The sequence below is a fragment of the Trichosurus vulpecula genome, chromosome 1 (genome assembly GCF_011100635.1).
Source record: "Trichosurus vulpecula isolate mTriVul1 chromosome 1, mTriVul1.pri, whole genome shotgun sequence".
NCBI lineage: Eukaryota > Metazoa > Chordata > Mammalia > Diprotodontia > Phalangeridae > Trichosurus > Trichosurus vulpecula.
This window is the reverse complement of record NC_050573.1, coordinates 269943992-269958144: the sequence shown is the minus strand read 5'-3', so window position 1 is coordinate 269958144 and position 14153 is coordinate 269943992. Positions and strand designations below refer to the sequence as shown.

Here is a 14153-nt window from a genome sequence, read left to right as displayed (position 1 = left end):
CCAAGCCTAGACATTCTTAACCTAGAGTCCAAGAACTTGATTTTTAAAAACATTTCCATAATGGCATTTCATTATAATTTGTTTCCCTTGTAATACTATGCCTTTTATCTTATGTTTTTACAAACATTATTTTAAGGAGTCCACAGGCTTCACCAGACTGCCGAAGGGTTCTATCAGACATGTAAAAAAAGTTGAGAACCCCTGGTTTAGCATAAGATGATGAATATGAAAGCACATTTTAAACAGTAAAGTTTACAATTCAAACATAAGGGATTATCATAATGTAGGAGAGTTATTTATATGCTTCTTATTACTACAAATGAAAAACTACAGTAATCACATAGACACATTTTATTAGGAACTTTAGGGCAAATAGATGATTTATTGACAGAGCATAGGTGGACTCACCGAATTAGCAGGGAAAGAGGTAGGGTAGCCAACACAGAGCATAGAGTTGAACTGATGAAACCTTGCCCTGTTTCCAATTGAGCTGTTCCACCCTCCTAACCTCCCCCCCCAAACAAAACAAAACAAAACACCATAACTGTAAACAGAAGTACCCTAGATGAATAATGCCCTGCACCAATAAATAAAATTACTTCCCCACAACTCTGTTCAGTGATAGAAAAAGAAGTTTGTATAATACAAAATAAGAATGAAGAAAAAACCCAGTAAGATAAAAATGGAAGCTCTTGCTGTCACTTTGGCCTTTGCTGGGAAGGGTTCATGAGCCTCTTAACCAAGAATGTTTCACCCAGAATTTCTTCAGTGTTCTTCCAGTTAACTGAGGTCAAGAAATTCTGAGGGAGGGAGTGAAACTTCAAAAAACTCAAACAAGGAAGTTCAATTTCTCAAACCAAAGACTCTCACTCCCCCTTGCATTTTCAGCCTCCTTCCCAGCCTTACTCCCTTCCCAGTTGTAGACTTTTACTTTTAGAAGTTGTGAAAGAGGTAGACTGAAAGACAAAATGGTAGATGAGAGGCAACCCAGCTAAACTCTCCCAACATTCCCCTTCAAAACAACTTTAAAATAAAACCTCAAATCAAATTTTGGAGGAGCAGAACCAACAAAAGGTCAGGGTGAGTCATTTTTCTGGCCTAAGAAATTTTAGGATGTTGGCAAAAAGTTTCTGACACCTGGGTGGAAGCCTTTGAAGAGTCCACACACACTGTGGAAGCAATAGCAGTTATCTTTGGGAGCTCTCACCCAGAGATGGTAAGGAGATCAGATAACTGGTCAGAAAGAAATGATAGGGGACCTTTTGTTGGCCCTGGGTAGAGCTGGCACTAATTGGCAACTCTATTGCCCATGCACAGTTCTGGATCACAATGCCAGGGTGGAAAGGAGCCCTGGGCATCAGTCACAAGGAATCAGAGGCTTTGGTCCCAGTTCAAGGCAAAGAGAATGCCACTGCTTGTGGTTGCATGGGACCAGGGGCCCTTCCTGGGTAAAGATCAGAGCATAAACCAGGACAGCAGTGCCCATACCTCCCTCAGGGTCACACCATCTTGGAAATGCCAAATACTTGCACACCCCCAGAACCAGCTCTGAAAACAGTAGCCTGAAGCTTGGGACAGTGCCTTCCCATCCCCACAAGGAGCAGAGTTTAATTTTGACATAAAGTTCAAAGTCAAGAAACAGGCTGGAAAATAATTTGATCATAAAAAACAACTGTGGTGGCAGGGAAGAACAAACTCATAAGAAGACAATAATGCAAAAATAGCTACAACAAAAGCCTCAAAGAAAAATGCTAATGAACACAAGCCCAACAAGAATTCCTGGAAGAGTTAAAGAAATAAGAGTGGTAGAGGAAAAATTGGAAAAAGAGACTGATGCAAGAAAAGTTATGAAAAGAGAATTAAAAGCTTGGTAAGAGAGGCACAAAAAATACTGAAGAAAATATCACTTTAAAAAACAGAACTGGGCTAATGGTAAAAGAGAAATAAAAATTAACCGTAAAATAGAACTCCTTAAAAAACAGAGTAGGCCAAATGAAAAAGGAGGTACAAAAATGCACCAAAGAAAAGAACTCTTTAAGAAACAGAATTGGTCAAATGGAAAAAGAGGTACTAAACCTCACTGAAGAAAATAATTCTTTAAAAATTAGAATTGGGCAAATGGAAGGTAATTATTCCACAAGACATCAAGAAACAATAAAACAAAGTCAATAGAATGGGAAAATTGAAGAAAATGTAAAATATCTCATAAGAAAAACAACTGATCTGGAAAATATATCGAGGAGAGATCATTTAAGAAAGCCTGAAAGCCATAATCAAAGAAAGAACCTAGACATCATATTTCAAGAAATTATCAAGGGAAACTGTCCTGATATCTTAGATCCAGGGGATAAAATAGAAATTGAAAGAATCCAGATCACCTCCTGAGAGAGATCCCAAAATGAAAACTCCCAGAAATATTATAGCCAAATTCCAGAACTTTCAGGTCAAAGAGAAAATACTTCAAGCAGCCAGAAAGAAACAATTCAAATATTGTGGAGCCACAGTCATGATCACACAAGATTTAGCAGCTTCCATGTTACAGGACTGGGGGACTTTGAATATGTTACTCTGGAAGAAAAAGAAGCTAGGATTACAACCAAGAATAACCTACCAGCTAAAGCGTATGATCCTTTGGGGGGAAAATAGACATTTAATGAAATATAGGACTTTGAAGCATTCCTGAAGAAAAACCAGGGCTGAATAGAAAATATGACATTTAAACACAATACTTAAGAGAAGCATAAAAAGGTAAATGTGAAAAAGTAGTCATAAGCACCTCAATAAAAAACTATATTTCTATATGGTAAGATGATTCATGCAACTCCTATGATCTTTATCTTTACTAGGGCAATTAAAAAGAGTTTACGTAAACAAAGGGCATGGATGTGAGTAGATTATGTTGGAATGATCTCCAAAAAAATGAAGGAGTAAGACAAAGAGGGATGCACTGGGAGAAGGCGGAAGGGAGAGGTAGAATGGGGAAAATTTCCTCACATAAAAGAAGCACGCAAAGAAGAGCTTTTATAATGGAGGGGGAAATGGAGGAGGGGTGGCGGGCAATATGGTTCAAAGAGGAAAGTATATATACATATATATGCGTATATATATATATATATATATATATATACACACACACACACACACACACACACACACACACACTCAGTTGTCTATAGAAATGTAATTAACCTAATATGGAAATAGGAAGAGAAAGGGATGAGAGAAAGGGATGGGGGGATGCTAAAGGAGAGGGTATATTAAGAGAGGCAGTGGTTAAAAGCAAAATAGTCTTTTGAGGAAGGATAGGATAAAAAGAGAAGTAGAGGAAGAAATAGAAGAAAATGGGATAGAGGGAAATACACAGTAATTGTGATGGCATGAGCTCACCTGCAAAACAGAAGCAGATAGTAGAATGGACTAGAAGCCAGAATCCAACAATACGTTATTTACAAGAGACAAATTTGAAACAAGAAGATATACACAGCATTAAATTAAAGGCTGGAGCAGAATCTAATGTGCTTCAGCTGAATTTTCAAAAAAGGCAGAGGTAGCAATCATGATCTCAGACAAAACAAAAGCAAAAGTAGACCTAATTAAAAGGGATAATCAGAGAAACTACATTTTGCTATAAGGTACCATAGACAATGAAGTAAGATAAAAAAAAATTATACAGAAAGTTTTTCTGACAATGGCATTTCTCAAACATATAGGGAACTGAGTCAAATTTATAGAAATAAGAGCTATTCCCTAATTTATAAATGTTCAGAGATTATGAATAGGCACTTTTCAGAAGAAAAAATCAAGCTACCTATAGTCATATGAAAAAAAAATGCTATAAATCACTACTGATTAGAGAAAGGCAAATTAAAACAATTCTAAGGTACACCTCACACCTATCAGTAATTACGAATGCTGGAGGGGACAAGGGAAAAATAGGTATGTTAATGTACTGTTTGTGGAGTGGTGAACTGGTCCAACCATTCTGGAAAACAATCTGGAACCAGGCCCAAATGGATATGAAAATGTGCATACCCTTTGATCCTGCAATACCACTACTAGATCTGTATCCCAAAAAGATCACAGAAAAAGGAAAAGGATCTACATGTACAAAAATATTTACAACATCTGTTTTCGTGGTAGTAAAGAATAGGAAATTGAGGGTACGCTCATCAATTGGGTAATGGCTGAACAAGTTGTGACATGTGATTGGGATGGAAAACTCTTGTGCTATAAGAAATGAAGAGGGAGTGGTTTCAGAAATACACGGCAATACCCATAGGAACTGATGCAAAGTAAATTGTGAAGAACCAGGAGCTCATTGTGCACAGTGAGAGCAATGTTGTAATGATGATTGACTGTGAAAGACTTGGCTTCTCCGATCAGTACAATAATCAAAGACTATTCCAAAGACTCATGATGAAAAAAATGCCATCCACCTCCAGAGGGAGAGAGAACTAAAGGACTCTGAGTGCAAACTGAAGTATAATTTTCTCACTTTCTTTATTTTTCTTATGTTTTTAAAAAAACATGGCTAATGTGGAAATGTGTTTTGCATGATTTAATTTGTATAATTGATATCATATTGCTTGCCTTCTCAGTGGGTGGGAAAGGAGTGGGAGGGAGAGAGAATTTGGAACTCAAAATTTAAAAATGAAAGAATGATAAAATAAATAATAAATGGGGGGGTGTCTTGGGAGGGTAGTTGTGAAAGAGAGAAGAGAAACCACCCGTAAAATTCTGTGACTTAATTGTCAGAAAATGCCAAACTTGTATGTTTAAGTCCCATAAAATTGCTGAATTATTGAATAGTAATGGCATTAATAGGAGACCTTTTAAATGTTTTCTTCCATGTTCTTCTATTAATTTTCATAAATTTTACATGCTTTCAGAATCACTGCCCCCTCTAATTCTCCTCCATTTAATCTGTCATCATTGCTCTTCCCATGTACATGATACTACATTCTCCATAATGACAGAAAAGTAATTAGCGTCCAAGAGAAGAAACTGCTTTCTGGGCACTTTAGGGGAATCACTAGATTTTACATAAGGTACAAAAGAGGTCCTAAGGGCCAGGGAAGTGGCAAGGCAAAAATGTCTGCTTAGAGAAGTATCTAGGGTCACCAAATGCCACAACCCAAACAATATTCTGTACCAGAGGTTTTCAGACTTTTCTATCATGGACCCTTTTGGCAGTTTGATGAAATCTATGGACCCCTTCTCACACACACACACACACACACACACACACACACACACACACACACACAAGATTACAAAGAAGTAGATAAAATTTTAATAGTTTTTGAAACAATTTTTTTAAAATTAGTTCATGGTTGCCAGATTAAGAATAGCCACTCCATACTAAGTAAATTCATAAATAAAGAACAGCTAATTAGGAAAGAACAGCACCTGGGTATGTTGAACACAAGAGTTAGTGTTTCTCAAACTAGGAGTCTCTTCAACTTCATCATATTCCCTATTAATCAATTTCTCCTTCCAGCCTCATCTCATTAACTTGTTTCCTGCCCATCCTGTCCCTCCCTTCATCTCCTCTCCTCCTCTCTATAAAGCCTCCAGCTTAGACAGATGAAGTCCAGTTTAAAATAGACTCCTCATTTAGGAAACATGCAGAATCTGGGGAAGATGTTAATACTGTGTCCCCCTTACATGAAAATGTGATAAATGGTGGTCGAATTAATTAAATCCTACTGTACTTTTTTAATAGAAGAAAGTTGGATCTTTGCTTGAGCTTTGAGAATAAAAATCATTGCCTAAATACTTTTAGAAATATATATGCATGTAATGTATGTGATATAATATGTGATATATGTATATATATATATATCTTAGGATATATGTAATATATACTATACAAGGAGAATCAGCTTCCATTTCCAATTCTGCTATGATTCCCTAGGTAACTTGCAGTTTAAAGTTATATGAGTCTTTAGAAATCAATTAGTACAAACCTGTCATTTTACTAATGGAAACCAAAGTCAAGGAAGGGTCAGTGACTTGCTCTCACAGAGGGCAAGAATGCGTCTCATCTAAACTTTCTATCTCCCATAGTGCCTACCATAGTGCTTTGCACACAGTAAGTACCTAATGAATATTTGTCAAATTGAATACAAAAAGTTTAATATCTACAGATTCTCATTCTGGTGAAACTAGAAAGCAATGAGATGAATTTATATTATCTAAAGTGTCTTCCAGCAGTAGATTCTATGATCCCAAAAGTAACTAATGGAAATCTGTCCCAAAGCATATTACCCTCCAAGGTGTAATTACCAGCAAAACAGTCCATCTGAGTGTACCATGTTGTAGAAGATTTGAGAAAATCTGTCTGTAAAGTTTTTCTTAGAGAATCTAAAATTAATAACAATAATAGCTAGTATTTACATCGCACTTTGCTGTTGTTATAATTCAGACATTTCAGGTGAGTCAGATTCTTCATGACCCCATTTGGGGTTTTCTTGGCAAAGATACTGGAGTGGTTTGCCATCTCCTTCTCCAGATCATTTTACAGATGAGGCAAACAGGGTTAAGTGACTCGTCCAGGGTCACGCAGGTAGTAAGTGTCAGAGGGCATATTTGAACTTGGGAAAATGAGTGTTCTTGACTTCAGACCCAGTCCTCTATCCATTGTACCATGTAGCTTCCCATTTGTAAAACACTTTACAAATATTATCTCAATTTTATCCTCACAACAACTCTGGGGAGAAGGTGCTATTATTATCCCCATTTTGCAAATGAGGAAACTGAGTCTAGGGAAGCTTAAGTGATTTGTCCAAGGTCACAAATCTAAGTGTCCTTGTCCTACCTGAGGTAGGTTCTATTATCACCCCCATTTTACAGATGACAAAACTGAGATTGATGACATTGGTTCATACAGCTAAGTAATTGTCTGAGATGGGATAAGAATTCAGTTCATCCGGGTTCTAGGGCCAGAGCTCCACCCACAGCAGTACCAACCTTCCTAGAATTGATCAAGACATGCTTACTAAGTGCCTTTCTGTGCCCAATGGCATGGTGCAGTGGAAAGAATATTGGATTAGAAGTCAAAAGGCCGGGGTTCTAGTCATGTGACCTTGGGTTATTCTTTTCACTCTGGAGGCTCAGTTTCTTCCTTTGGAAATGTGGAAAATAGTATCTGCCTGCCTTACAAGTTTGTTGTGAGGATCAAACCAGAATGAAAGTAAAAACTCTCTGAAAAAAACAGTAGAGCATGAAATAACTCTAATGCATTATTATTGTTATGGGTCTAGTGGAAGATACCAAAGAAGTTTCAGGTACATAGCCCCTGTCCTTGAGGAATTTTTTTGTCTGATTTAAATTGTAACTTTGATTAATATTGTTATCTTATCCCTGATGAATACCTGAAGAAAATAAGTGACTTACCCAATAGGATCATTCAAATACCTGTTTGAGGAGGGATCTGAATGAAAGCCTTTCTGAATCTATCTACTACACTAGGATGCTCACATGAATAGAGAAAGAAAACAAAACTAACCCCCAAAGTACTTAGTTTTCATTCTCCGTGCACCTGGTTACTCTTTTCATTTAATGACATTCCCAGCATGGATATCATTGATGCTTTACTACCATTTAGATTATGGAGAGTTAAAGTTTCCAAGTCTTACAAAATTCATAGAAAGGCTTCTCAAGAATTTCTGCATCTAACACTGAGAACCTGCTGGAGGCCCAAAAGATCACCAAAAAGTTTCGATAAACTTCAATTTTCTTTCTTCCTTAGCTCAAAAAGCATTTTTTTGTCCTTGTTATTGAGACGCTTGGTGCTGCACTTAGAAAAAAAAATAAACCTCACTCCTACATTTCCGTCACCTTTTCATTATCTTTTTTTTCTACTATTGAATGTTTTCTTTTAATCACCTTTTTCTTTCCATAAGTTCCTCTCTTCTACATGCATGACTTTTCCTGGCACCGACATTGCCTTTGTACTCCAAACTATAACAGCAACTCTAGAGTTTTTATTATTGGATATTAGTTATGGGTATGTCCCTATTTTATGTAGATGAAATTATACAATGCAAAGGACTCCCTTTCTTACATAGTGAATACAGGACAGTTAATATCTGTGGAGCATATGTATGTCACAGACTAAATACTGAGTTACAAAACAACAAATTGAGTAAAAATCCTACCAGCCTACTATTTTGGCAATCGAGCAATTTGAATTTGGATGCAGTTTGGATCCTTAAAACACCTCCCACCTTCTCTGCAGAGTGGATCAACAGACTTAAGAATCAGGCCAAAAAGTTCAAATGTATAAATTACGCTCTGGAGAAAGCTGCAATAAACGAGATCATGCAGGAAAAAGTTGTGACTGGAGCTACACCCTTCCCCCCGTGCAAAGGAAAAGCAAACCTCTGTAGTCTCAAAATAACTCTCGCTTCCTTTTCACTAAAGGGCTGGACAGCTTATCAGATGTCCGAAAGCCCTGTTCCCCAATAACGGTATGACCAGCAACCCTGAAGACATACCACACAAAACTGTGCTTCCTCTCCGGCCAGAAATACGGTTTAAAAAAAAAAATTAAGTTTACGTTTGGTGTCAGTTCAGAGATCGAGTAAATCATGTTCGAAAGATTTGGGTGTACAATCCTGGCTCTGCCACTCGCTACCTGTGTGATCTTCCCTTCTCTGGGCCTGAGTATCCTTCTCTGGAAAAGGAGACGATCGCTTCCAGCTCTAATATATCTAATTCTGTTACATTCTCGGGGGATCCCAGGGCAGAGGAGTGATTGGATTTCGCAAGCTGACAATTCCCCTGATACATCATCCTCTGCCCCTTTATTGCCGCCCCCCCCCCCTCCCGCGCAGAGAAAGCCAAGGGAACTTCTCCTTACTTTCTAGAATGGCAAGCAAGAGGCGGAGAAAGCCCAGCAACCTTTTCAACCTGTCGGAGGGACGTCCCACAACACCACTCCCCCCACCCCCACCCCCGCCCCAGCCCGGCTCACAAGGCTCTAGAGAACAGCGATCAAAGCAATCCAACTATCCAACTCCGCACCTCAGACCGAAACAAAAGCAAAAAACACCTTTTCCTCGGCCATCGTCCGGCGCCCCCAGCTCACGAACCGCCAACACCACACCCCTCCTGGGCTCAGCGCCCGCGACAGGTAAAGCACCTGCAGTGATTTCCCGCCCCCCCCCCCCGCCCCAGCCGGCCGCTTTGCAGCCGCCCACGCGTTTTTTGTGTGGCCAAGAAAGCGGGGCGGGGAATCTGTAACCAAGAGACCTAAGGGTACCGTAGTCAAGGGCTGAGGTGGCAGGAAGGGGCAGCAGCTTTTCTCTCCACACCAGCTGGCTAAGAGATCCTGCCCCCACCTTTCTTCACCGCCGGGAGCTTTTCCCGCTCCCCCAAATACACACACACACACACACTCGCCCCTCTCCAGTTCTTGGGCCAATCGCCAGTATTTTCGGCCCTCGTCTCAATACCGTTCTCCCAGCACACAGTAAGCGCTTGATAAATGTTTGCTGACTTGTGCAAATCTGTATCCTGCAGTTTGAGCCCCGACCAAAAGCTTTCCTCTCTAAGTAGCCCGGGGCGCCACTCCCTGAGACACCGCCTCCTCCCATCCCACCCGCATCGACCCACCGAGTCCCACGATCCCGCTCCGCTACTCACCCTCCTGGTTTGGAAAGTTGGGCTGCCGCGCTGGAGCTCCACGGTGACTTCAGCCCAGTCCTAGGAAGGAGTGGGGAAGGGAGTGAGGGAGGCGAAGCCCAGGGAGGCTTTGGGGAAGGGGAAGAAGGGAGAGGGAGAGGGAGGAGAAAAGGGGACGGGGATCGGGAGAAAGGTTTCAATGGTTCCAGACAGAAAGGGGGAAACCCCTACTCTCCTGTGGCTGTCGGAGGCCCACCAGGGATTGAGGGGTGGCCGCTCTTCCCTGGCCCAGGAAAAAGTGTAGAGCAGCCCCAGAGTTTCAGGGCAAGCTCGCGCACCCAGCCCCTGGCAGCCAGAGAGGAACTAAACTGGGTTTCAGGGGGTTGGCTGAGAGGTTCCCAGCTACTTCCTGGTATTTCGATTTGCATACACAGCCTTCAATGGGGGAGGTGTCCGTTGGGTCTTCTTGGCTTAAACTTTTACTCTTCTATGTGACCATCCCGGGGAATTTAGAGAAGAAAAAAGTTAAAAAGAAAAAAAAAAAGGAAACTCGGGCAAAGCCAAGTGAAGACTGGTCACCAGATTGAAGCTGCAGCTCGGAGACTTTCAAATGGGGGCGGGGGGCATATCCATAGAATTAGCACTGGAAGAGACCTGGGAGAGTATCTACCACTCTAACACCCCTGATTTTACAGATAAAGTTACAGAGGGGTTGAGTAGTTAGTGGCAGAGACAGGGTTTGAACTCAGGTTTGATCATTTTGGGGTTCTTTCTGCTACACCATGCTGCCTCTGATACAGGGGAAAAGGAACAAGAAGGGTTTGACATTGAAATCATGAAATGCAGCATCGTGGCTGGAGAACTGGTCTCAGAGCCAGGAGGAACTCTGTTCAAGTCGTGTGTGACACATACTGGCTGTGTGACTTTGGACAAGTGACTCCTCAGTAGCCCAGGTAACCTCGAAGGCTATAAATTGCTATGCGGGTGCAGCTAGGCATGGACGGCGAAAGTTCCTCAATCCAATAAAATGACAGGTCGGTTAAAAAAAAAGAAGAAGAAGGAAAACGGATGGAAGTTAGAACGCTAGAGCACATAACGTTCCATTATACCTGAGACCCAAATAATTAAATGGTTTTCCCGCCGTTACATAGGTGAAGCAGAGTCTGGATTTGAATCCATGTTTTCATCAGTGCTCCTTTCACTCCACCGTGACTCTAGATCATATCCCACCCTCCTTCCAGTAGTTAGTTGTAGGATTTCCCTTCGATTAAAGCCACTCATTACAGCCTAACACTCCCTCAGCTGTGAAAGTTCTGGACAATCCTTCTTCTGCCCCTCTGGGCAGTTATAACCCAACCCCAAAGGAGACCCTGACAGCCCAACTAGACAGGTGCCTTTAGGAAAATCGCCCCAAGCTTCCTAGCATACCCACACCCCTTTCCTTCAGATCCTTTCTTGTGACAGCAGCCCCTAAGAAGGTAGGCTCCCCACTTCAGGGAAGTAATAGATGAAGAGCCCTGTCCTTCCCTTTCTTCCTTTTTCCTTTGGGATAGAACAAATTTCACAGGATTATCCCACATGAATGGGTTGCTTTTGGCATCACAGATCGCACTCATTATATTATCTTTCCCTGGAAATCCAACCCTCTTCCTATCTTTGCTATCTCTGTTAAGGATCATCACAATCCTTCCAGTCATCCAGGTTTGAAACCTTGGTGTCATCTTTGACTTCTCACTTTCATTTATTCCACACATTCAAGCAGCTGACAAATCTTGTCCTTTCTGACCCACATCATCTCTCATTTTGTCCCCTTCTCTATTCTCTCCTCTCATACCAACCATCACCCCATTTCCAGCCTTTATCATCTCTCATCTGAACCGTTTAATGGGATTCTGATTGGTTTCCTGGCCTTATCTCTCCCTACTGCAATTCATCCTCCCACACATGCCTAAATGGTTTTCCATAAGCTTAGATCTGACCAAGTCATCTCTGGTACCCAGTAAACTCCAACAGCTATTTGTTACCTCTAGGATCAAGTATCAAGTCTTCTGTTTAGCATTTAAAGCCCTTCACAACTTGGCCCCTAATGTACCTTTCTGGTCTTATTATATATTACTTCCCTTCATGTACTCTAAGGTCCTGCCAAACTGGTCTTGCTGTTTCTCATGCTCATACAAAAAACACAACAAAAATATCCAAACATGAATAGAAAATTAAGGTGTGATATAATGCATTAAGCAGAATCAGGGAAAGGAAGAGGAATGGATTTATTTGGAAAACTTGCTGCTAAAATGAAATCAGAGGCAATTCACTTTTGCTTTTGTTGCTGCTTTGTTTATAGTGAATGTCAATATACCAAGAAACATGACTCCTGCTGAAAAGCTGTTCTGCTCACTATCAGCTATGACCTATTAATTTGATTGTGGCATTGCACGTCTTTCAATAGAAAAGTAACCAAACATGAAATTCATCAGCTTGGTTAGCCATGTAGATCAAATTAATTTAATGAATACTAACCATTACAAGTCTACCCTGTTCCCTGGGACATAGAAAGTTTTTTTTTTTAATAATGAAGCATATTCAATCATACTATTTTCAGGAATAAAAAGGTTTTTTTATATCATTAGGAGAGAAACTTTAGGGGCAGCTAGATGGGGCAGCGAGTAGAGCACCAGCCCTGGAGTCAGGAGGACCTGAGTTTAAATTCGGCCTCAGACACTTGACACACTTACTAGCTGTGTGACCTTGGGGAAGTCACTTAGCCCCAATTGCCCTGCCCTCCCCCTGCAAAAAACAAACAAAAAAAGAGAGAAACTTTAAAATATTTTAAAAATATTGCTTATTTCATCTTTTTAATTTCTATTTTTATTTGCCATGTTTTATGTACATAATATATTAATACAATAGTACATTAATTTATAAATATACGTGCAGTGTATACCAAAGTCTTAGTGCAGTTTTAATAGCTTAAATAACTATTTTGAGAACGCATGCTAAAATTTTATTTTTTACTAATAGAGGTGCATAATCTACCTGCCTCATTTCCTGTTTCGATACTACCTTAAATTCTTCTGCATGACTCTCAGACATCCATAATTTTAACATCACCAGGTCTAATATGTAAAAGACCTCTAATCAAGGAACTGGGGATACAAAGTGATCAGATAGCTATGACAAGAATCAATGGATTTGAAAAGTAATTATAATTTCTATAGCTCTTCAGGGTTTGTGAATCACAGATGATTTCATTATTTTCCTCACAACAACCTTGAGGCAAATGCAACACGTAATTTTTCTCATTTTACAAATAAGGTATCTTCCCAACAACCCAGTGAGGTAAACACTGCAGATATTATTATACCAATTTTACAGGGAGGGATACAAAGGCTGAGAGCAGTTAAATACCTTGCCAAGGATCACATACCTAAAATGTCTTTAGGTCTTGTGCCTGACTCTGTCTAGTTCTCTAGCCAACATACCCTGCTGCCTCCTGAGTTATACCTAGGCTATAAAGAAGAATAAGATGTCACAGAATCTGGGTTGGAAGGAATCTCCGATATCTTAATAATAATCTCCGCCACAATTTAGATTGTAGCATCTTCATCTTCATCTGATTTGTTCAATTTAATTCAATTCAACAAACATTTATTAAGCACCTACTTTCAGTAAAAGGGAACCTTCAATCTTCAGGGACAACATATATATATATATATGTATATACACATATATATGTATATATATACATATATATATATATATATGTGTGTGTGTGTGTGTGTGTGTGTCTGAAAGTTAGGATGTTTTTCCCCATATCATCAAAATTCCATTCTACAATTTCCACATGTTGCTCCTAGTTTTGCCCTCAAGCCAAAAAGAACAAGTATAATCTGTCTTCCGCCTGACAATCTTTCAAATGTTTGAAGCTTTTGTGGTTCCGTAAGTGTTCTCTAAGCTAAAAACTTCAGAGCCTAACGTTGTTTGATTTTCTATCCCTCTTACCATTCTCATTGCTCCAGTTAGACAGTAGTATTGTTCTAAAATGTGATGCCCCAGACCGAACACAGTACTTCAGATGTGGTCTTTCCAAATAAGAACACAAGAAGACACTTAAGTATTTTGATGTATTCATCTCAATATTTCAGTGGAGTATCAAATCCATCAGTTCAGATCACAACTCATCCACGTCTTCTCATCCTGAACAAGTTTTGTTCATGTCTTCCTGTAAATTTTCCACAGAGCATCATCCCAATATTCTGGAGGCTTTCTTCTAGGTCTTTTTATATTTCATGGGTACCAGTGAAGCAGTCAAGATATCTATCTGTTATCGCATACACTATCAGCCTGCCCTTTTTTCTGATCACGTGTTACACGTTTACGCAATTCAATAACTTTTGCCACTTCTTCAAAGGTCACTAATGGAAATACATTGCTTTCTATTTGCATATGTCTCTCCATTGGCCTTTGTGTCATTCACAATGCTGATCCTTTGCAGATTATGTTCAAGATTTATAACCATGCAACAT

At 39.9% G+C, this 14153-nt stretch overlaps 1 protein-coding gene across 2 annotated transcripts in view; it reads right to left on the bottom strand.

Annotated features, from left to right (window-relative positions):
- LYN (LYN proto-oncogene, Src family tyrosine kinase) overlaps window positions 1–10013 on the bottom strand; it is a 144911-nt gene extending 134898 nt beyond the window's left edge. The window contains exon 1 of one of the 2 annotated variants that reach the window (XM_036756170.1): window positions 9652–10013. The gene's annotated coding sequence lies outside the window, so the exon portion shown is untranslated. Of the gene's footprint in view, window positions 1–9058; window positions 9080–9651 lie in introns of those variants that run through there. The other variant, XM_036756178.1, reaches the window with a different exon arrangement.
- Between the last annotated feature and the right edge of the window lie 4140 nt (window positions 10014–14153).